This window comes from Macrobrachium nipponense, chromosome 41 (assembly GCF_015104395.2).
Source record: "Macrobrachium nipponense isolate FS-2020 chromosome 41, ASM1510439v2, whole genome shotgun sequence".
NCBI classification, from domain to species: domain Eukaryota; kingdom Metazoa; phylum Arthropoda; class Malacostraca; order Decapoda; family Palaemonidae; genus Macrobrachium; species Macrobrachium nipponense.
The window spans coordinates 24,032,791-24,058,417 of NC_061102.1; the positions used below are offsets into that span (position 1 = coordinate 24,032,791).

General features: G+C 38.2%; 1 protein-coding gene across 1 annotated transcript in view; it reads left to right on the forward strand.

Moving 5' to 3' along the window:
• Positions 1-24,323: 24,323 nt before the first annotated feature.
• Positions 24,324-25,627, forward strand: part of LOC135212608 (sodium-independent sulfate anion transporter-like) — a 245,240-nt gene continuing 243,936 nt past the window's right edge. The window contains exon 1 of the mRNA XM_064246182.1: positions 24,324-24,740. The gene's annotated coding sequence lies outside the window, so the exon portion shown is untranslated. The remainder of the gene's footprint in view (positions 24,741-25,627) is intronic.

The following is a 25,627-nucleotide window of genomic DNA, read 5'->3' on the forward strand; positions in this document are numbered from 1 at the left end:
AGTACAAATTTTACTTGGTGTCTCCGATGTTGGATGGAGATCCTGTCTCCCATCCCCTTCCTTACCCTTCTCCCCCCCATCCGTTGTGAGGTGTCTCTCAGGGGGTGGGAACTACCACTAAAATGTCTGGTATTACCACCACAGTACTCTGAGATGTGCAGAACTATTGTAGTACAGATTACTTGGTATCTCCATCTTAGATGCAGATCCTGTCTCCCCACCCCCCTCCCCACCCCATCGGTTGTGGGGTATCTGTCAGGGGTTTAACCACCATTAAAATGTCTGGCATTAACCATCACAGCATTCTAGGATGTGCAGTGCAATTGTAGTACAAATTTGACTTGGTATCTCAAATGTTGGATGCAGATCCTGCCTCCCCCCTCCCCATCGTTCGTTGTGCGTTCTGTCAGGGGGTAACAACCACCCACTAAAACGTTCTGTCATTACCTCCACAGTATTCTAGGATGTGCAGTGCTATTGTAGTGTAAATTTTACTCGGTATCTCCTAAGTTGGATCTAGATCCAATTAACACCCCCTTTTCAGTGCGTCTGTCAGGGGGAACCCACCCTCCAAAATGTCTGTCACTGGTCAATTCTATAATCAGTAGTCTGCAGATATATTATAAATTAGTTTCATCTGGTATCTCATATATTGGATCTAGACCCAAAATCTAACGAGCAATTAATGGTGGGCTTGTTAAGTAAGCCACCATATAATTTCGGCAGACCCAGGGGTCAGTTTCCAGTTTACAAGTCTACTTCCTAAATACCAGTTAGGGGTTTACAGTGGCGGTATTCGCGTTCGTTGTAGCTCAACGGTACCGGGCTGCCTGGTCTAGTGAGGGGGCGCCACCTGACGGAGGAAGAAGTTGAAGGCAGCCTGTTGGTCAGAAGAAGAGAGAGCAGCTCACATCAATGTCTTGGAATGAAGGCAGTCTTCCTCTCCCTTCAGCCACTTACCTCCGGTCTCAACTCCAAGGGAAAATAAAACGGTGGGGGCCCTAATGTCGGACAAACTCCCACGGTGGTTGGGGCATATCTAAACAAACAGTGGGGGCACAGGTCTCATTGGATCTCTGGTCGCTCTGCAGTACAAATTCCAGGAGTTAGCAGAGGAAACAAATGGACATCAACCCTCAAAGCCAAGATAATATTCGGGCAAGAAAATGTTTTGCGGGCGACCATCTGAGGCAGGAGGGGACAGATAACTCAACACAGAAATGGCTCCCTCCATCCAAGAAGTAGCAGATGGCCTGATAAAGAGGGTGGCGGGGCTCTCCATTCGATAAGACCTCTCCGCTTTGCCACCGCATGGAACAGGAAGCTGCCAGTGTTTTCCTTCTCCCCACTCCCAGACCCGCAGCCGGCAAGCGGAGCCGAGAGGATGGCCCCATCCTGCAGGATTGGGAAGGAACCTGGGACGCGTTACGCCATTCCCAGCCTTTCACCCCCTTCCTCCAGAAGAATCCATTCCAGAAGATTCGTACTCCCACAGAACATACGAGGTAAACCTTGGTTAGCTACATTGGTGGCCGAAAGCCCCCTGGTTCCCAGAAAGTGGCTGGAATCTCCAAGTTGGATGGAACCAGTAAGCCTACCCAGACAGAGTAGATCTCCTCTACCTCCCAACCCAACAACGGATGCCTATACACCCAAAAATCCGTCAGCCCGCCGCTTACAACGGGCTTCAGACTGTCGTCAAAATCCTTACCGGGGTTAGGTAGGAGGTTTTTCAGGCCAGGCAGTTAGCTGATGGCTTATAGCGCCAATCCTGTGAAACCATCCTCAGGCAGATTGTTGACCAGGGGAAAGTGGGGCGACCTGTGTTTCAAGATTGGTGTCAAGGTAAAGGCATTTCCGCCCCAGGAACTCGAGGTCACCAACCATCCCTCAAAACTAGCGAGGTTTTTTCCACCACCTCAGGAAGGATAATAAACGACTATCCATAGTAGGCAAGTTGGAGGGTTATAGAGTGGCTGTTTAAACTCAAGTATTCTCGTCGAAAGGCATTGGGACCCTCGCTGCATACTCCAGAAATATTGTTGCTCTTCAAGAACTTTAGACAAGGACCTGTCCCCCGAGAGAGCTACGGACTCCCCACCCCCCTGGGATGTGGCCTTAGTCCCTGGGAATCCTTGAGAGGTCCTCCCTATGAGCCCTTACAGTTCCAGTTCCTTGACCTTGAAGAACCTCAACCTTGAAGATCCCTTTTCCTCTTAGCCCAGGCCATCTTCGAAGAGGGTCAGCGAACCTACACGAGCTGTCCGTACGAAAGGTCACAAACACCAGGCGTTGGAGGGAGATGGGAGGGGTTCTTCCGTTTTGTCCCTGGCTTTGTAGCCAAGACTCAAGAACCATCCAAGCCAGAGGAGATGTTTTTCTCTCTTTTAACCATTCCTTACCCTTGGAAGATTTTACCGGCTTTGGACAAAGAGGAACTGATTCTATGCCGGTCCAGAGCCATGTAACCAAAGCCTACCTCCCTAGAGGACTAGACATGTTCAAGGACCGGCTATCAAGGGCGGCGGTTAGTGGCCACGGGGGCAAGCATCCGAAAGAGGTGGCTCAAGAAAGTACCAATCTCCTTCTAGGATTCCAGACAACTTATAAGGAAGGGAGGGCCTACGAAAACAAGGAACGTACCAATGCCGAAGGTGAGGGCTCACCGAACCGTTAGGGGCATAGGCTCCTCTATTGCTCTTCAGGAAGAACCTCTCAGTGAGTCCAGGGTTATTGAGAGCAGGGCACCTGGAGGCAAGAGTCAAAATCCACCTTACCCCTCCTTCTTACCTACGGGAAGTTACTATTCAAATCTTCTGGAGGTGTTCTCTCTGGGCCCCATTTTCGCACCCCAAAAGATACCTCTAGGGGCATATCAGTCAACCCGCACTGCGTACCTCAAGTTGAAATGAAAATACCACACACAAACTCTCCCGGCAATTACGACCTAAGTATGGCAACCGAATGGTAAGGGGGTATGAGTGAGTTGTTTCATGGTAGTATCCCTACGTATGACTATACAGTTTCATGACACGACTTGGCCACTACTGACTTACATGGAGAGTAGAATGATGGTCTCAAGAATCCTTCAGAACAAGCTCTCAGAGTGAGTTTATTAGTACCATAGGTTAGGACAAACAAAAGCCGGAGGGCCCCTTGGGTTCTTTTCCCCCTATTGAATCCTGTAACCATGTGAAAAGTGTCATGAGGATAAGAGGGGTCTTCTGGGTTAACAGCAGGTCGCATAAAGTTATTGACCTGCCTCTTCAAGGGGTGGCATTCAAGGTCACCACATTCCGATCCCATTCAGTTCGAGGTCTCCTTTTGTTAGACAAACCGACGGACGGTTTGTACTTAGTCGGAAACAAAAAGTAATTTTGTCGAAAAATTATTTTTTTCACCTATATACCAAACCTAGGTTGTCTAACTAGATTAATGGCCCTCCATCATCCACCCCTCATTGAGGTTAGCCCATCCGCCCAACACCTTGGAAAGAGGAGAGAACAGAGTGGCGGGCGGAAAGGGCCGCTTGGTTCTTCGTTTCATATGTTGGAAGGGTGTACCGACTCGTCACCCCATGATTACCTGGACGAGGTCAGTGATAACCAAACCCAATCAAACGAAGAGATTGGTACAGCGGGAAGATGAACAGTTCGTAACAAGGGCGGGAGAGTTGGTTTGAGGAGTGTTTCGTGTCGAACGCGGCCTACCCGTCATTGGGCCACTACAAACAGGCAAACACGGGAGGAGTTGATCTCTTTGATCAGATCATCCAGTATTATCCCTTCGCCAGGAGAACCAGGAGGTGGACAAACAGAAGCTCATCAAATAAACAAGCCTTCAGTTGGCCCTCCAAAATGCCTACCCATTACTGTACGTGTGGGACTAACCGCGGTGACAATCTTCCGAGGTATTGTCCCAAATACAATTCCTACGATATAGGTAGCCGGGAATGCCCTCATCAACTTCAATCCCGCATGCAGTGAGGCCACTTTCAATCACTGACCCCCTTGCCACCCGAGCTGTAGATCTATGACCCCTAGAGGGACAAAAGGGGCAGATAGTGGAGGGCACCAACTTCGGGTCAAAACCTGCTGGCCGCACCCCTGCTGCCGCCCCTAAGCTGCCCGCCCCTGCTGCCGCCAGCCCCTTGCTGCCCCGCCCAGCCCATTGCGCCGCCCCTGCCCCTGACTGACGCCCGCCCCTGCTGATGGAACGCCCCTTGCTGACCGGACGCTCCCCTTCTTACTGCCGGCCCCGCCATCACCGCGTTCTCGTAGGGTAGTGGACTCTGATGTGTCGGCTGCAAGCCAGGGGATCACACACTGGAGGCCCTAGGAATGGGCCACAGGCAGAAAAGAAACGGTGACCGGTTGGGTTTGCCATATGAATGGCAGAAGGAGAGGGACACTTCCTTCATTTCGGTTCTTCGGTCGTACCTGCAAAATTGATCTTTTGCAGGAGTAGGGGAACTGTGACCATAATAAAACCACAGTACGGTCATGTATTGGGAGGTGTGCCTTATAAACCGACAGCGCGGAGGACGCACTGGGGCCTAGCCGGGCCCATCAAGCAGTGAAGGGCTGCGCGGTCTCCCCTCCTCCACCTGTACAACCTAATCATGTCGAGAGGAAAAAAATGCAAATACTTCTTCAATGGAGTAGGGAGAAAACAAGGAATTAAGAACGAAAAGAGTCAGGATTACGAGTGAGTGACTTCTGCATTTAATTTTTATATTTATTTTTATCGTTATTACAAGTTTTTATATATCCCATATCTGTACCGATGATAAAAACTAATAATAAGGACATTTCTTATTGTATGCGAAAAGAAAAAAGTGGTCACCTGCCAATTCCTTGTTTTATTTATGTATTCGTGACCTAGAATCGAAAAATGTTATAGAATATATTATGTATATATATAAATATATATAACTATATAATATATATATATATATATATATTATATTATAGATATATATATACACTATACAAATTATAATATAACATATATATTATATAATATATATACTATATATATATATATATATAATATACTCCACATATCTATTATAATACTATATATATATTATATATAATAATATATTATATATAATATATATATACATTATATATATATTATTATATATATAATATATATATATATATATATATATATATATAGATATATAGATTATATAACACTATACATATACACAATATATATAGATATAATTAGCATAGATACTAATAATATTATATATTATATATTAATAGATACAATTTATCTTGCCGCCTTTGGCGAAAGGGGGGGGGGGGTGGGGGGGATTGTGTTGTCTTTTCTTACGACTGTTGTTCGTAAGCATTGTTGGTTCTTACTTCTCTTCTCGGCCATACGTTATATCTGAGTAAAGTGTTATTCTTTTTTAGAAAAGGGAAGGAGTGATTCAAACGGAGGAAGTTTGATATCTTAAAACAGCTGTTTTATTTCTCAACTCCATCCCTAGAGAGAAATGGTTTGGTCAGATGGACTGCGCCCGTTTGATAAACTGGAACTAGAAAAACTAACTCTATCATAAGGCATGCGGTCGATAGCAAAAACACTAGCTATCTTCAGCGATTACATATAAAATGAATACGTAGTCCGCCGGCTTCGGAAGTCATGAAGTTTCCGGGCGGGTTAACAGGTCAACGCTTCCATGGAAGGTGTTGTTTGGCTGTTTGTAAACAGGATGTGAGATGTCCAATGGCAAACCAGGCTATGCAAAGCATTGCACAGCGTGATCTAGATTTTAGATTGTCACGTAGGACGCTCCTAATTCACCAATGACCCCTTAGGTCGTGGGTTCTATTTACAGATATGTAATTATCTGTTATAATTAATGTATTTATTACATTAGGCTCGGACAGCTACCATTCAAGCCTTGAATAACAAAAGTTACTTTAAACATGGTTTCTTAGGAGTGTGCCCGTAACATATATTTAGACATAATCATAAACAAGTGATTAAGTGCATAAAAGGTTTTGTTACATACCCTTTTTGGACATATTCATAAATAAAGAAAAATGCATGGAAAATATAGATCCATGTTTGATATATATATGGCATATAATGTAATAATGATTAGTAGGTACCAGAAAAAAAAAATTAAAAGGTTAACATGTATACATGAAGATTATAGTAATAGGTAACCCGATTAAGAGTAGCGGTTACTCTGTAAAGATACATAACATGATCATGGATAACTGTTCAAGAATACTTGTTACTCTTTGTAAAGATACAAAGATAACATATAATTGTATAATTGTGCACAGATATAGATTCCTGGTACGTACATGCACCAACAGTTTAATATATTGGGCTTCAATATTTTATTAGGTGCCCAAAAGATACTCTTATGTATTTTAATATATAGGCTACAATATTTTATTAGGTGCCCGAAAGATACCTTTAGCTGTTCATATATATATATGCAAAGGCTTGGAGTCTCTTGTCCTACATATTGCCAGCATACAGACCGCTTTTCACACACAACACAATTCCAGACAATTTTCCCCGGAACCAGGTGAAATGGCCAGTTTCAGATGGCCCTAAACGTAAACGCTTTTAACGCAACAGGAGTGTCGTCTGGACGTGGCAGAACGTTCCTTTGAAGATCCGTCTGTGTTCGCCTCAACCTACGCCAAGCAAAGATTTTCTCCTCCTGCATAAGTCGGTGACGTGTGGTCCATCTCAGCCAGTTGCGTCAAACGATGAGCCACCCGCACGTTGTATGGGAGAGGTAGTGATGGGATAATTGTAGTCGCCCACATATAGTTGGCAAAATAGGTCCTCTCACGTATTATAGTGTGGACCCCTCTGACCGTGTAGTTCGTAGATGTCCCGGTACAACCGTCAGCTGCGACAAAGACCTGGGAATGGGCTGTGGTCCCGTCTGGACATGCCACTTGAAAACCTTCCTTGTCGTATCGGATCCAGGAGCCGTTGTTCAGTCTGTAATTGAACTTATTACTGTCAAAGGGATAAAGTTTCTTCAGACAACCTTCGCGTGTATGGGAGAGAGAACCATTTAGCACTATGCCTAACTCACATGAATCCATTGATATAGGATGGAATTCAAAAGAGTCAGCTGTACAAACTTTATTATTCATGGCTTCTGAACAGTGAGTGAATTTATCTGTCTTTAATGACTGTATATGATTTCTATCAGGGGAAATCAATACATGTCGCCCGTTCAAATTGGATATTACCTGGACTTGAGTTATTCGTCATGAAAGTTGGGAACGGTGCTATTTTGTATGATTGCCAGGCATCGGAAGAATCAAAGGGGATGATTATCATAATCCTGTAATTTTCAACGCTTACCGATATTAAGCTATAATAAAACTCTATTTTATGGGCGTCTAATAAAGGAATATAACCTAGTTTCTCCCGTCCGTTCTCCAAAGTTAAAGTCAGATCCTTAATAGGCATAAGGTGTGGGGATAACACACCCTTTGTTGCTAGCGTAATAGCTTCTACATAGTCCTTTGATTTCTCAATAAAATGTGATATTTTGGTACGGATATGATCTATTTTCGAACTATAATAAGCTAACTTAGCCAGCAAGTGTTGTACTTCCATAATCTGATCGATATTACTAGAATGTTCATTCACCAAACTCATTATTTGATTGATTGAGGATAACTGGCTACGCAGTTCGGACAAAGCTAATTCGGTTTTATGTTGCAAAAACTCAATTCTCTTATTTTGATTATTTATCTTAAGGCAATTTGAAATTCCTAAGCCTAAACTTGCAACAGATCCCAAGATGTTTAATCCAGCACAGACCACATCAGCAGGTCTCGAGCAAGTTCTTCTGCCTCGGCGGTTTTATTCTGCAAGTCGTATGATAACATTTCCGCGACGCTGAGGATTTGAGCTAGTGAAACCTCTGAGTTAGCATGAAAATGACGTTGGTGCATTTCCTTTAACGAAACAGCAAACCTCAACAGGTCACTCTTTAGGTTAAGGACGTCATCCTCAGGCAGAAATATCGCCTGCATATCGACTTCTATGACTATATTGCTTGCGGTAATGAAAACGTCTTCTGTTCTTTCTATAATAGTGCCATGAGTAAAATCTAATTCTTTTGTTTTAGCGCTCTTCCCACACGACAAAGATGTCTGAACGAACAATATCACTCCTAACAATAACAGATTCATTTTGGAAACCTGCAATGAGTAAAATATAAGTAATAACTCATGTTAAAGAATATGTTTACATACAAATATGATATATATATATATATATATATATATATATATATATATATATATATATATATATATATATATATAAGTTATTATACAAGTTTCATAGATACAAAAATTTCCTTCACTTCCATCTACCCTTCTTTTTAATTTCTGATATGTGCCAATGGAACGATTCTCATATCAGTGGGTTGGGATACGTTTTGAACCCTAAATCTATTGGCTGTTAATGTTTCTAAAATGTTAAACGGGCCTTCAAACTTAGGTGTCAGTTTGTAGTTTAAACCTTTACGTACGTATACTTGTATGTATACCTTATCGCTCACGGCATATGGTTTAGTTGGCTTAGCTATTTTATCATGATTTCTTTTCATTATAATTTGTGATTCTTCTAGATTCTTACGAAGTATATTATATCGACTTATGCTTGCATCCATAACATCCTTTAGAGGATTTGATAAATTGGTTGTAGGCGTTAATACACGGAAAGGCGTTCTAGCTTGGGTACCGTACAGTGCCTCGTGCAGCGACATTTTAATAGACACATGATATGAGTGATTAAGAGTGCTTAGTACCGCAGGTATCGCAATGTCCCAGTTGGGGTCCATCCCCCCTAAGGTGACCCTTAAAATGTTTAAAACCTTACGATTTGCTCTTTCCACTAGCCCGTTAGACTCTGGGTGGTAGATCATGGTATTGATTTTCTTTATGCAAAGGAATTCACACAAGGAGTTAAGGAAGTGATTATTGAATTCTCCGCCAGAGTCTGATATGATCATGTGTGGAATTCCATGTTTACAAATGTAGCACTCGTAAAACTTCCTAGCGCACTCGACTGCGGTTTTTGTTTTAAGCGCTATCAGTTCTGTATATCGAGTCAAGGCATCTATGATTACTAGGAGGTGCTTATTTCCTCTGTCTGACTCGTAAAACCCTGTTAATAAATCTAAGGGTACTCTTTCAAAGGGTTGATTTGGCACGGGATAAGCCCCTAGGCTGACAGGTGTCTTCGTGTGCCCTTTGTATTCTTGACAAGTGCCACAATTAGCAATGTGCTTTTTTATATCTGTAAGCATCGTATGCCAATAAAATAAGGATTTGGCTTTCTGTGACATGATGGAGAAACCCGGGTGTCCATGCAATGGATTTGCATGCAACCAATTTAAGACAGTGGGTATGAGTGAAATCGGTACCACCACCTGGTCGTTATTCAGCTGCGGTGTGTTGCGGGTTTTCCTCGTCACGGATCTACACAGGATATTATCTTTGATTATATAATTCTGCTGCTTATACTTTATATATTCCTTTTCCTTAGGATTTCCGTTTAACGCGTTTATGATTTTTTCTAATTGCTGATCTTTTCTTTGTTCCGTCTGTAATAGTTCAGCACTCCAGCCCAGATCTTCCTGTTCAGATATAGTTTTAACAATAGGCGTGGATATTGATATATATCTATTAATTCAGCTAATGGCTCCGTACAAGATGACGAGGGGTTGCGTGATAATGCGTCAGCAATGATATTTGCTTTCCCAGGTAAATACCCGATCCTCGCGCCAAAGTCTTGGATGATCATATGCCACCGAGTTCATTTAGGGCTGTGACTAAAGCCTTTAAAGAAGTCGGTTAGGGGCTTATGATCAGTGAGAACCTTGACGGGATAACCGTATATTATGAACTTAAAATGCACTAGTGAATTAACAATAGCGAGCCCTTCCTTGTCTATTACTGCATATTTACTTTCGGAAGGTCTCAGTTTACGTGAATAAAAAGCTATAGGGAAAAACTGTTTATCATATTGTTGAAGCAATACACCACCTACTCCTAGGTCTGAGGCGTCTGTTGCAATAAGAAGCTTCCTTACCGAAGTCAGGAAATTTCAAGATAGGGGAACTACACAGTTCATCTTTCAAGGTATCGAACGCCTGTTGATGTTTCTCAGACCATATTAAATCTATGCCCTTCTTTATAAGATCGGTTAGGGGAGCGGCTATGATTGAGTAGTTGCGTATAAAACGCCTGTAGTAGCCACTACATCCTAGAAATTGCTGTATTCCCTTGACGTTAGTAGGTATCGGAAAGTTACGGATAGCCGATACCTTATTATGGACTACTTTAAGACCTTGACTAGACACCGTGAAACCTAAATAGACTAGTTCTGTTTTAAAAAAATCACACTTACTTATCTTTACCCTTAGGTTATGCTGCCTTAGTCTTTGTAGCACTAACTCTAATTTACGTAGATGTTCTTCTAAGGTATTAGAAAAGATTACAAGGTCGTCCATATAGGCATGTAGGATATCTCCTAACAAGTCTCCAAACACAATGTTGATCATTCTAGTAAAAGTTATGGGAGCACAACATAAACCAAAAGTCATACGCAAAAATTCATAATGTCCCCTGGCTGTGCTAAAGGCAGTGTATGGGATACTCTTTTTCCAACGGAATTTGGTGGAAACCTTTGAGTAAGTCCAAACTGGTAAAATATTTGTTCTGACCTAGTAAAGGTAGAATATCGTCAGTACATGGCATTGGGAATCGGTCAGGGATTGTTTCCTCATTTAAGCGACGAAAGTCTACGCAAATCCGCCAAGTTCGATCTTTTTTCGGTACAATTATTAACAGAAAATTATAAGGGCTGTTTGATTTCCTAATGACTCCTTCTTTTAGCATTTTACCTACTTCCTCATTTATCTCAGTCTGGAATTTCATAGGAAGTCTGTACGAAGGTACATAGATAACTTTCTGTTTGTCTTTTAACCTTATTTGATGCTCGATGACATCCGTTTTTCCTAAGGTTCCATCCGTAGTGGAAAAAACATCATGATATTCAGTTAAAAGATTCAAAAATTTCTGCTGAATTTCTTCTTCTTGAATGTCTTTATTGATTTTATTTTTTATAGATTGCAAAAGGGATTCATCCGCAACTGATTGAGCATGATTGATCTCAGCTACGGTAAGAATGCGATGTTTATAAACTTCCACATCCAAGGTATGTTGATTTTTGTGGATTACTAAAGTGGTATTCAAATGACTACAGACTTCGATGTTACATTGTTGTTGTGAGCCGACTGTATAAATGGCTTGTGTGACGGATAATCCGTGTGTTTTCAGAGTGTCGGAAAGGATTAACATTTCAGATTCTGGCAAGGTTTTCTTTACACCCACTAATATGTTCGAAGTTACGTTCGGCTCAAGAGTTTGCGTGCTAGCTGATTTATTACGGGTGAGCGAGAATTCTGTTGGGTCGCATGGATTATTTCTTGGTTCATGAGACAAGTTATTGGTTCTTCAATGTATGTTACTACTCTATTTTCTGTCTCCTTATTATCTAAAACTGATTTTAGGGTATTAGAAGACTTATAGAATTTTCCTTTGATATACACGCCGTGTTTTGCAGGGGCTAAGGTAATGTTTTGAGTGCCCATAGATGGGTATCCTATAATTACAGCGGGATACATATCAATGTTCTGTACAACGACAAAGGTATCGGAAAACGGGCGCTTACCGACCTTGTACTGAACATGAGTTACTCCTACCCCATTTAATTCATTATTTCCTATACCCGAGAGTCTTACTCCGGACTTCTCTATAGGGAAGTTCGAAAAAGGCAAATGATGAGTCCGCAAATCCATGATATTACGTGGACTACCAGAATCAAAGAATAAGGTAAATGACTTATGGTCCAAATTTACTGCATGTAAGGTTGGGTGTAACTCATCTTGACTTATAATTGCGTGAATTTGTTGCAAATCTACGGGAACCTGCACAGATTTTTTGAATTCGGCCGTGTGTTTCATAGGAAAATCGATTGCCTCACAATGATCTGATAAATGATTAAATTGATTATTTGATACAAAAGATGTTGATATGAGTGACCCAACATCATCCTCTCCTCCCCTGGCACTTACTACGTGGTATTTGCTTTGTTTTGCACTCCCGGAAAATTCGTCTGACCTTGCAAGTTCTGGCTAGACGGCCCAGGAACAGAGTTACATGAAGCACGATTTGTTTGTTTCTGCTGTTGAGCAGCATTACTGTTCGCTTGTTTCTTTTTAAAGTACTGAGGACCCTTCTTTTTGTTTTCATTGGCAACTGTCTGCGTGTTTTTAGGATTCTGCTGTTGATTCCGCGAGAAGCAACGATTATATGAATGAGTGGAACTGTTGTGTATTGAACAAAAACGCGTCCGACAGTCTGAAATCATGTGACCTGGTCTTTTACAGTTATAACAAACCATCCCTGCAGCTTGATTGTTATTGACCACGTTTACTTGTTGTGGTTTATTCTCATTTTTTGCAAAAACTTGAGTAAGCGAGGGATCAAGGTCAGTACATTTAGACATGTGTTTTTTTATCTGTTTATACACATCTAGTTCCGTACTGTTGGGCTGCAGCTTTTTGTCAAAACACTGCACTAAAGCTTCAGGCAACATGACTGTCATGCACGTGAGGTAAATTAGACGTATAAAATCTTTCACGGCGATTCTGGCACTTGTAACCCACGCGGAGTTACTTAAATTTACTTGATATTCATTTAGCCGGTCGGCAATTAGCGCCGCCCGCTCTACAACATTAAGCTGAGTCATAGAGGCTTGGTTAAGGATGTTCCTTAAAGCCAGCACTACGTCTAAAGCCTCTTCACCGCCATACACAGCACGTAACCTAACTTTGAAATCGTCCCATGTAACCGCCTCTTGGAAAGAAACACCTCTTAGATATGTACTTGCATCTCCTTTAGCAAAGTCTATGAAGCTTTTGGCTTCCTGTAATTGTACAGATGGGTCTGTGATGCCTTTTGCATTTAAATGAGCGTCTACAGATGAGATCCATGCCTCAACGTTTTGAGGCAGGAACCCATTGACCCGATCTTGAAAGGGGACTACTATTGCTGACCTCACGCTGATGAGAATCACTACATTCGGGTTACCCGATGCGGAAGAACCAGCCGCAGTAGTTGCCATATTAACTTTTACTTTTTTCTTATCACTTCTATTCCTTGCGATCCTATCAAAATACCTATAAGAGTACACACGACCACTACGTAAACGCATATGCAATATACAATTAAAATATGTTGCAAATAATAGGAAAATTCCCCAAAAAAGATAATATTAATAAAGCTAATTTGATAAAGATATTATTCGGAGAACTCCTGGAAGAAAAAGCGATTAGCAACAACGAGAAAAAGAATCTGTGGGCGAGAACTCGTAGTTGAAGATTGATTCCTGTAATGAATGAAGATTAAGACTGAATAACTCACCCCAGGAATACTGGACGATCGACTCTTGATGTACAACACTTCACTGAAAAAAAAACCTGAATGGATAAAGGATGTACTTAGCACTGGTATATATGCAAAAAGAATGTTGACGTTCCGATGACGTCACAGCCTCTTTCTCTCTCTCGCGTCGCAGGAAGATGTCGATGTCGTGATGACATCACAGCCTCCCTCTCTCTCTCGTGTTGCTTCCTCTTGGCCTAATCTCCACGTCCTTGCTTGTGTTCGCGCGTTGTTTCCTATGTTGGTTTCTTCCTTTCCGTTGATGTTCGATGCTGCTTTGCGTCCAGTTTTTGATTCTTGGAGATATGTGATGACAGTCACTCAAACGTCGATGTTGATGCTCGAATTCGTCTTAATGAATGACATATCTTCGTATTCATAGGATGTTTACAGTTGCATGTTGATTGAAGATCCCGTTTCCTCAGTTTATTACTGATTTATAGCTGGAATTCGATTATTTTAATTCTTCGGTAGACGTATATGGTTCTTGTGTATGTTGGTTTTCGCTTGCCACCAAATATTATCTTCCGCTTTGGCGAAAGATTGTGTCTTTTCTTACGACTGTTGTTCGTAAGCATTGTTGGTTCTACTTCTCTTCTCGCCTACGTTATATCTAGTAAAGTTGATTCTTCTTAGAATAAGGGAGATGATTCAAACGGAGGAAGTTGATATCTTAAAACAGCTTTATTTCTCAACTCCATCACTAGAGAAATGGTTTGGTCAGATGACTGCTCCGTTTGATAACTGGAATAGAACTAACTCTATAAGGCATCGTGTCGATAGCAAAACACTAGCTATCTCAGCGATTTACATATAAAATGAATACGTAGTCCGCCGGCTCGGAAGTCATGAGTTTCCGGTGCGGGTTAACAGGTCAACCGCTTCCCATGGAAGGTGTTGTTGGCTGTTTGTAAACAGGAATGATGAGATGTCCAAATGCAAACCAGGCTACTGCAAGCATTGCACAGCGTGATCTAGATTTTAGATTGTCACGTAGGACGCTCCTAATTCACCAATGACCCCTTAGGTCGTGGGTTCTATTTACAGATATGTAATTATCTGTTATAATTAATGTATTTATTACACACACACACACACACACACACACACACACACATATATAATATATATATATATATATATATATATATATATATATATATATATATATATATATATGTATATATATTAATATATATATATATATATATATATATATATATATATATATATATATATATATATATATATATATATTGGCATGGGTAAGCTAATTACATAACAGTCTAGTAATATTCAATCATTTATCTTCACTTTAAAACAAATTGGAAGTCTCTAGAACAATATTTAGATATGTGGTGAATTTTTGAAAAAAAACTATTTTCTTCCCTCCGCGCGCCGATTCTCGGCCGAAAATCTCCGAAATGCGTATGTCGCATTCTCCTAATATTTGTGCCTTTTCATATTAGGCTTTTTATAGAGTTTTACATATGAAAAAGTGCGCTAAAACATGCAAAATACAACAAAAAATATTTGAAGGTTGTAGCATTTCTCATTTTTGAAATATTTGCATAAAAAGTACGATAAATAGGAAAAAAACTACGTTCGGTCAAATTTAACTCAACCGAAATGGTCAAAAAACGCATTTGCAACATAAAACTCTTACAGTCTAGTAATATTCAATCATTTATCTTCACTTTAAAACAAATTGGAAGTCTCTAGAGCAATATTTAGATTTATGGTGAATTTTTGAAAAAAATTATTTTCTTCCCTCCGCGCACCGATTCTCGGCCGCAAATCTCCGAAATGCGTAGGTCGCATTCTCCTAATATTTGTGCCTTTTCATATTAGGCGTTTTATAGAGTTTCATATATGGAAATGTGCACAAAAACATGCAAAATACAACAAAAAATATTTGAAGGTTGTAGCATTTCTCATTTTTGAAATATTTGCATAAAAAGTACGATAAATAGGAAAAAAACTACGTTCGGTCAACTTAGACTCAACCGAAATGGTCGAAAAACGCATTTGTAACATAAAAATCTTACAGTCTAGTAGTATTCAATCATTTATCTTCACTTTAAAACAAATTGGAAGTCTCTAGAACAATATTTAGATTTATGGTGAATTTGTGAAAAAACTATTTTCTTCCCTCCGCGCGCCGATTCTCGGCCGCAAATCTCCGAAATGCGTAGGTCGCATTCTCCTAATATTTGTGCCTTTTCATATAAAGGGCGTTTTTACTAGAGTTTTTTATGTAGGTATTGACATATGTGTGCAAAAACAACATGCAAATTCAAACAAAAAGATAAAAAAATTTTGAAGGTTTGTAGCATTAAAAAAGATTTCCTCATTTTTGAAATATTTGGCCATAAAAGAAAAAGTAAAAAACGATAAATAGGGAAAAAAACTACAGTTCAGAAAAAAAAAAAAGGTCAAATTTGACTCAACCGAAATGGTCGAAAAACGCATTTGCAACATAAAACTCTTACAGTCTAGTAATATTCAATCATTTATCTTCACTTTAAAATAAATTGGAAGTCTCTAGAACAATATTTAGATTTATGGTGAATTTAAAAATAAAAACTTTTCTTCCCTCCGCGCGCCAATTCTCGGCCGCAAATCTCCGAAATGCGTAGGTCGCATTCTTCTAATATTTGTGCCTTTTCATATTAGGCGTTTTATAGAGTTCCATATATGAAAATGTGCGCTAAAACATGCAGAATACAAAAAAAAATATTTGAAGGTTGTAGCATTTCTCGTTTTTGAAATATTTGCATAAAAAGTACGATAAATAGGAAAAAACTACGTTCGGTCAACTTAGACTCAACCGAAATGGTCGAAAAACGCATTTGTAACATAAAAATCTTACAGTCTAGTAATATTCAATAATTTATATTCACTTTAAAACAAATTGGAAGTCTCTAAAACAATATTTAGATTTATGGTGAATTTTTGAGAAAAAAAACTATTTTCTTCCCTCCGCGAGCCGCTTCTCGGCCGCAAATCTCCGAAATGCGTAGGTCGCATTCTCCTAATATTTGTGCCTTTTCATATTAGGCGTTTTATAGAGTTTCATATATGAAAATGTGTGCAAAAACATGCAGAACACAACAAAAAATATTTGAAGGTTGTAGCATTTCTCATTATCGAAATCTATGCATATAAAAAAATATTATAAAAAATTTCGACATTCGGTCAACTTTAACTCGTCCGAAATGGTCAAAAACTGCAATTGTAAGCTAGAAATCTTACAGTATCGTAATATTCCATCATTTAACTTCATCTTGAAACAAATTCGAAGTCTATAACAATATTTAGATTTATGGCGAATTTAAAAAAAAATATTTTTTTACGTCCGCGCGTTACGAATTCATGCATCATTTTGTGATAATATTTTCGCTGTGTTGCTTTTATCGTTTTACAATGTGTTATATACCAAAATGATTGCAATTTAGTGTACATTACAACAAAAAAAAGTAACTTGTTACCTTTAACCGTTTTGCGCACAGCACGATTTGAATACAATTATATATGAAATTTCGTTTTTGCGCTATCATATATCGCATTATTTATATATGATAATGATAATTTTTTTCATTTCTGATGGTTGCATACTAAACTTCAGCCAATGACAAAAAAAAGAGCCAAAAATGAACTTTTAATCTTGAAAACTAAGCGCGCTGTGATTTTTTGAAAAAAAAAAAAAAATTCCGCTTCCGCGGTCACTCCGAAACACCCCCGGCACACGGGAGACAATTTTTATTTTACCGCTTCGGCATTTAAGGGTTAATAGCGAGCCAGGTTATAAATAGAAATTCATCAAGCTATTTTGCTAATAAGATGGTCCAGTAACCTTGCAATAGTATTGATTTGAGCACTGGAAACATGGTCCAGCAGCACCCCAAATCATCATAATCATTTCATCGTCATCAGCAAGGAATTGTTGTAAACTCAGCTTGTAAACAATTCAATAAATTTTTCGATACTGGAAGTGTAAATACGGTCATTTTAACTTTGTATGCACGATAACAAAGACCTAAACATTATCTGCATACAATTGCGAAAAGATACGATATACATTTACTGTATTTTGTTTCGTTTGAATTAGTAAAAAAAAAAAAATAATCTATGAATGAGTTTATACGAAAAAAGGAACTACAGTACGTCATATCTGTTTCATTAGGTTTTCTGGCTATAATTTTACACAGAAAATTTATGATCGTTGTCACATAAGTTAGATTTTCTCCACAGGTGCTATTGCATTTGTTCGTTATCTAATCTTGGTGTTTTGTAACGTTACATCCGGCTGCTGAAAGTTTACCATTGCTCATCTTCATATAATCATCATGAAACATTCGTCTGCTAATGGTGGGTGATAAAATCATAAACAATTTATTTTTAAGTTAATATAATGATATGACATACAATGTAAGGCAACTGATGTGAAAAGAAATATCTCAAGTTTTTAGAACGTTATTGAACATCTGGCAGTTAAAGTCTAATGTTTACAAATACAAAGGTGAATGACAGTCGGGCACATGAAGCATGGTTTGTGAAATATGAAGTCTATGTGTGTTTTCTTTTGAGCGTAATGTGCTATTGATTTTTCTGGGAATCTGTTGTTGATTATTAATGATTAAGGAATTGTCATTTATATTTTAAAGTGCTTTTATTTAACGTAGTATAGCTATGTCATTTATTAACTATACCATTATGGTCGCTAGTATGCCCAGCTGCTAACCAATCATTTAGGGTACCCGGTGGGCGTAAACCACGCTCAGATCTTTTGAGTAGATATTGAATTTTATTTATTGTTATGCTGTTAATTTTTAGGATGTGTTATCCCTGGGATTTTTGTGTGTGTTTTGTTTCATTGTGGCTTAGTGTAACCGTACGTAGCCTAACCCATATGTAATTAACTTAGCGTAACAGCGAGATTACCTACCTAGTCTACGCCAAGTCGGGTACTATGCAGACGGAGGCGTCACGACTTACTTGGGGGATATCTAGGGGTGCCAAGTCCCCAGCCAAGTAAGGGCACAGTGTCTGAGGTTAGGCAAGGTAATGGGTTGGTATGATTACCTAGGTCAAAGGCCTATCCTACTACTAGATGCTTTGTGAAATGTCTCGCCAACTACAGTTAAAGGGTAGCCTAGCCAGATTACGTGACCTCTTCAATAGTAACCCTGACTTGGGAAACTTTAAATTGAATTTACTAATTTAAGTGGAAGTTGCCATAAGGCATAGAGCTTTAATTACATTAGTAAATTAAAGCATGGAAAGGAATGTGAGCAATCTTTGGTAATACCATTAACCATGCATATATAGATATAGCCTAACCCATCTTAATCTATTCTAGACTAACCCAGTGTTACCTAAACATTCTTACTTTGCTGTATTAGGTTTCCTTACCAGACTCCGTTCTGTCAAAGAATTTGTGGGACCTGCATTTTATTTTTATGTAGGCAACACATCTATAGTGATATTTGAATAACCACTGCATAGCCAATACTGTATTACCTATCAGTTCTGTAAAATCATGACACTCATAAAACAAATTTAGTTTCTACATGAAAGTCTTATTATCTTTCAGTTGCTGCACATCACATTCATTATCCTCATTTATCAACTCAAATTTGTGGTGTTTTGTTTTCAACTGACGCAATTTAAGAAGTTATTATGAATATCCCTGATCAACAGTTGTAGCTACATTAAAGTTTTAATTTCCGTAATCAAAGCTGTGCAACTTCTTGAATTCACTCTGTTTTCAATATCCTGTCACTCTATCTCATGTTCATGTACATTCTTTTGTTTCATAGTTGAAAAGTTACAGTACTTTTGCATTCTCCAGGTGTTCACTCAGTCAAGTGAATATACCTAAAGCACTTAATTACTGTGTAATAGTCTTCTTTAGCTTGTCTCTTCTTGCCTATCTTGTCTCTCTATCGAAGGTGCCTTGCAGGACCTATAGATTTACTTATCTTATACAGACATGGAAAGAGATATTTGCTAATCATGCAGCATACTCCATGCTATTTGTCAAGTACACGCTATAGTGACGCTCTGCTTTAATTATGTGCATTATGATGACTTTATGGTATAATATTGTGTAAGAATACGGTAAGGTTAGTTTTACTGATTTATGTTGGCTACCACCCTTTCCATTGATCATATATTCAAAATTTTGCATCTTGCTTTGTGTGTGGTATTAAAAGCAACAACTATCGTTAAGTGCATCGGCTGTACATATGTATTAAGGAAATCATAAGATCACACTTATTGTAGTTTTTTATTAATTCTTGGCACTAGGCTTAGTATTCTCTTATTATATGAACTTAAATGTATAAATAAATATGTTTATCTTGCTAAGGAAAGCTAAAAATGGTTCTTTGTCAGTTGAGATTTTTTCGACAATTGAAAGCTAAAAGTGGTTAAACTCTGTTAGTTGATATTGTTATTATGACTATATCTTAATATGGTAATTATGAGGTTTAAAACCATGTTAATATAAAATATTTGGATATTATAGAGCCCTTGGGTTAAGTTGTTATTTCTGTCTACTGCCTTAATCTTTAGTACATTTGGCCTATATCATAATATCACTGTGTTATGACCATATCATAATAGAGTGATTGTGAATTTTAAAACTATGCTAATATAGAATATAAGGATATTTTGAGCCCTTAGGTTAAGTGGGTGTTTCTGTATACCTTCTTAATCTTTAGTACATTTGGACATTTTTGTGTTAATTTTCTCTGAAATTGCCTCTTTGCAACGGAAAGAAATTTTCTATGTGTGATCAAAAACTTTTGTGCAAACACTATTGGTCATATACGTACTATATGGAAGGCACTCAATTCAGCAGCCAGGCTTGCCTTTTGAAAATAGTACTAGTCCTATTATTGATCATTTATTTAGTCTTATTTTCTTGATCCACACCAAGTAAAGTTGGTTTATTACAATACTGCATAACATAATACCATATCAAAATTTATGTATTTTTATTTAAAGAGCTTAGATCAATGAAAAAATTGTTAAGGCAAAATAACCTACTTAAAAACTATGAACAATATATGATCAGAGAAAGTCATTAAAGAAGTTTAAAGTAGTATTTCATGTTGTTTAGTTGAAATTGTAGACCTTATATCAAATTCAGTAGTTTTACAGTAGATTATTTGGGCACAAAATGTTTCTGGTTACATTCAAGCTCTTTAAATAAATCAACTTCTACTATCTGTAGATTTAGGAAATAAGAATAGATGAATGAAGAATTTACTAAGGTTTCAATGCAGTATTTGAAGAGGTTTGTAAGAAAACTGGCATTCTATGATTAGATTTCACAGATTTCATTATTACCAAATCTTATTATCTGTACAGTGCTGTACAGTACGTATCACAGCACTTTCCAAACTTTTGTGTATTACAAAGATGGTGGTTAATATTTATATTTATTATTCTGAATTTTGTTGGGTAATATTTTTCTCCAGATCTTGTCAGTTACCACATGTTATATTCCTTTGAAGTAAGATAGCTCTGTGGTTCAGTGCCCTTTTGTATTTTTTAGAAAAATTGATTTCTCATAATTAAAACGTTTGCTTTCGTATTCTTAGGATCTTGAACTCTTGTAGTTTTTGTGTATTATTTTCAAAATAAATCCTCGATCTGTATTTGATTAAATGTTATAAAGTTTCTGTTTTAATTGATTTGCTGAACCAACTTTTTTTTACCATAAAAGGTACTGGGCATACCTACTGCATTTTGGAGAATGCACTAAGCTCCATAATAAACAATACTCACTAGTATCCCACTTTCACTATAAGAAGATAAATATTCCACAACTTAAACTTGCCTTCAGTTCATTTGTATTTTCCCTGTTTTATATTTTGATGGACTCATCGTATTATCATTGATAATTTAGTAAATTTCTTTCTCAGCTTCTATATTTTCTATCACTTATTAAGTAATGAGCACTGATAACCTAAGTACCAAGTCCCTATATAACAGTATGAAAGCACTTCAAGTATGATGTAGTGTTAGACTCATTTTGGCAGTATTGATTTCATCTCTGAAACATCATATACTATGGTGAATGATCTGCATTGGTCTCTGATGGGCTTATGAATGCTCATAACTTTCTCGCAAAACCTCCTCTGTATGTTTTATTTTCTTTCCCACAGTATTTTGTAATAAGCTATCAAGAGTACAACTCATGATACTTTTTGCATCTTTCACTATACATGCCTGTATGGTATATACAACAATTTTTACAAGGTATTCTGGGATGACTGTTTCAGTTTTGTTAATTTTGGCTCTTAATTTTAATAATTTTATGTAGATCACTTTAAGAGCCATAGGAAGATAGCAAAGTGATTAGAATTTTTAATCATCTGTTGATGTGTGATTTGAGAGCCTGTATCAGCTCTTTGATCAGCAGCCTGGTTTAGGACACTTGTGCCTGTGTATGTCTTTTACTTGTTATAACATCTGTCTAGTCTAGCTAGTGATTTATGTTGAAGTGATCATGGGTATTCAGTGTTTTTTGCATACTTTATGGATGTCTTTCACAGTTAACCCAGGTGCATGGGCAAGTAGGTATAGATATGTTAGTAACCTTATACAATTCGATTGGGAAACTGGGTTGCTAGACCGATTTAGCTATGGATGTTTGAATGGGATTTATCTAAAGATGAGTTTATGGGAGGTTTATAATAAGAACAAATGGCAAACTTTTTTCGAGCATCAAGATCAGTAAAGTAAATTGTCTTTCTATGTCCATTTTTAATGGTGAGTGACATGCTCAAACACACCCTGTTGGCATTTTGTAGTATATTTCACTTTTGCAGTTTGGTTGAATGGTGAGATTGATAATGCTATCATATGTATAGAGCCCGGTAACCAGGGAACTGCAACATTTCCATTCCTCCTCTGGTGGAGAGGTTATGCTAAGTAAGCCCTGTCATTTACACATCCTCAGCACTTAGTAGTTAGTGGGTAACTTGATTGTTTTAACAATTGCCTCGAAGAATGAGAAAATGATTTACTACAGATAGAGGAAGTTACTACTACTAGGTTAAGTTAGATTTTAGAGTGGCTTCACCATATTATTGGTTTTGACTTTGCACTGCTTCTTCTCTCAGGCAGGCTCTATAGTAACAAGGCTAGAGTGTCTCTTCACTTATTACTCTGTATGCAAATTCCTTGTTTTAAGCAAAGGCATAGTCTTTGGAATTCTTCAGTCTCATGAAAGGGGCTGAGGCTATGGTTTGGTAACATTACTAATTACGTACCTAGGCTCCTTACTTCCTTTATTACTTTATTTAGGCTGTGCTGTATAAGGCTTAGGCACTACGGCATACTGTATTACCTAAGTTAAGTGTGAGAGGGGAGGCACTGACTAACCTGAAAGAGAAGAATTCAGTAAGTTGTGTCAAGGAGATTATCTGTCATAGACAGATATGTAGTATGCTATTGCTGAAGGCGATTGCTTCATGGCTAAAATATATGGTAGAAGTTTGTAGGTCAGTTTTCAAATCATTGTCTGTAGCCAGTAATAGTTCTCCAAGGTGGAAAGAAATGTTTTATGTCAGTTGATCTGGTGCCGAGTTATTTAGAGCTTATTATACTTTTAAGAGTGAAAGTGTTGCATATCAGTCACTACTCTTGCCACAGAACAGAAATTTCTGTCATATCTGTCAGGCTGTTATGTACTGATGTATCCTTCATTTTTAAATAGTTCCCTATAAGTTCTGATGCTGGTTAGATTGGATCTTTCTTAAACGGATTATGATGAATACACACATATTAGCACAGACAATGGAGAGGTACCTCTAGGAGTTGGAGTGTGGTTTAGGATGTTGAAAATGAATATTGTTCTGTGTAGTGGTGTAGGTGTTTGGGTTGCTTTTACAAGCAGAACTTTTTAAGATTTTGTAAGCTGAACATTTTATCATCTGAGCTGGAAGAATTGAAAATTTTATGTCTAGAATTTATCAAATCTTAAATCAATCCCTAAGCGTGGCTGCACTGTCATGGTGGCGTTTACATTTCTTGTTTACTCCAATTAGTGAGATCAGGATAGCAAGGAACTGAAAATGTTTTTTCGTAGCTCTTACGAGAGACAAATTTGCTGTTATTCACACTAGCGTTTGTACAGTTTATGTTCTTGGTTGCTTCTTCTTTTTCTTTTTAGACTTTAGACTAAAGATAAAAGTGCCATATTCAAGGAAAGTGTGAATTAAGTTGTATTAACTTTTATTATAAAGAAAAATTGTCACGTTGACAGATTTCAGAAAAAGTTATGTACTGCATAAAGGGTAAGAAGTTGAAAGTAAAATAAAGTAGTAGATATAGAAGTAGTAAGATGAAAAGAAGTTTAAAAGCCCAAAAAAGCAATGAGAATAGACAAAGATGAAGACCCAGATCATACAGGTATTCATGCAGAAAATCCACAAGACATACGACAGTGGAGAGATCTCATTTCATGCCTAATCCTTAAGAGAAATTCTGTCTGGAAATGTAAATGATGCTTTTGCTTCTTATGAATACCCGTGTAACACCTTAGAGCTGGCTCTCTTGATTTTATAGATCACTTGTTTCCTTAGCAATTTTAAATCGATAAATGATGCTTGATCAGTGTAATAAGAAGTTCGATTTTGCGAGGGTGGTTAATGCTTAACAGTAAGAAACATTGAGAGTGTCACTTGAATGCACGCTATATTTTCTGAAGATAAACGTTGAAAACAAAATTTGAGAATTTTAAATGTTCTGCTTTCATTTTATTTTTTTCAGAGAAGTCTGGGCAGATATTAGAAACGATATGATGGCTCTGTATAGAGAAAGAGAAAATAGGCTTCCTATCCCGTGGAAGTTCCACGATCAAGTCAGTGGACTTTCGGGTTGTTCTTTAAGAACATTGTGAATTATAAGTATGGTACTTTTAATTGTAATAAATTGAAATCTGAGCAAGATGCAGACGTCAGATGTTACAAGTGCATTCTGAAGTGACAAATCAAAGAAATGTTAGAGCACATGGAAAGTGAGTATCGATTAGTGAAGCAAGATACATTCAAAGTCAGTGCAGGAAGTGTAAAAGATTAAGTGGTGAACAAGTTCTGTGTTGCTAATGAGGACAAACGGACAAAGGTCAGGCCTGCCTGTTACTCAATAGTTTTCTGGAGTATCCACTGCATGAAGAAGTATTGGAAGGTAAGTGCGATGTGCAGTATACCATTGCTCGATTATAAGTACCGTACGCATTCAAACTTTTGAATTTTGTATTTGCGTGAAAAATATTTTGTGAATGACACATCGTAGAAGTTTTGTTGCAGCAGACAATTCGTGTGTCGGAATAAATTCTGTACATTCATATAGTTACAGTAACAGCACCAGCACCAGATTTTCAGTCAAACTTGGTAACAAAGGTAGACCGTCATGCTTAGATTTGCATGACGGGAGATCGTCCGTCTGATCGTTCATGTCTGCCAAGCAGCTCGTCTGTCTCACCATGCGTCGTTGAATTTTATGTCATGTCCACTATTGTGACTTTTATTTTGTATTAATTAAGATTGTTGCACGGTATTCTTTTAAGGTTTTGATTGTAGGCTTTCTTTTATACCTCTTGCAGTACGGCAATCAGCAGTTTGTGGTTTGGTCTGGTGTAGATCCCGAAGAAAATAGTGTAGACTTATGTTGTGTGAGCAAGAGAGTATTATTAATTTTGGCTTTATTACCTATGTAGTGTAGCAAGATTGTTAATTATTATTTTTTTAAAATCAGTGAGCGTGCCTGATTCATTTTTTCCTCAAGAGACAGGTGAAAATGAGTTCAAGGGAGCGTCATAGAAGTTGAAAAGCCAGGCGGGAATAAACCAGAATGAATGAAGACTATAAAGCAGTGAATCTCATGCGGTGCACTATGCACATTATATACTTCAGGTTCTTTGCAGCGTCCCTTCGGCCCCTAACTCTAACCCCTTGCGTTCATTTTATTGTACTTCCGTTCATGTTTTCCTCCTGGTGCACCCTTTAAACCTTTTATTCCTCTCAATTTGCCCCTCAGCGTTAAATGACCTCATAAGTCCCATCGCTTGGCCA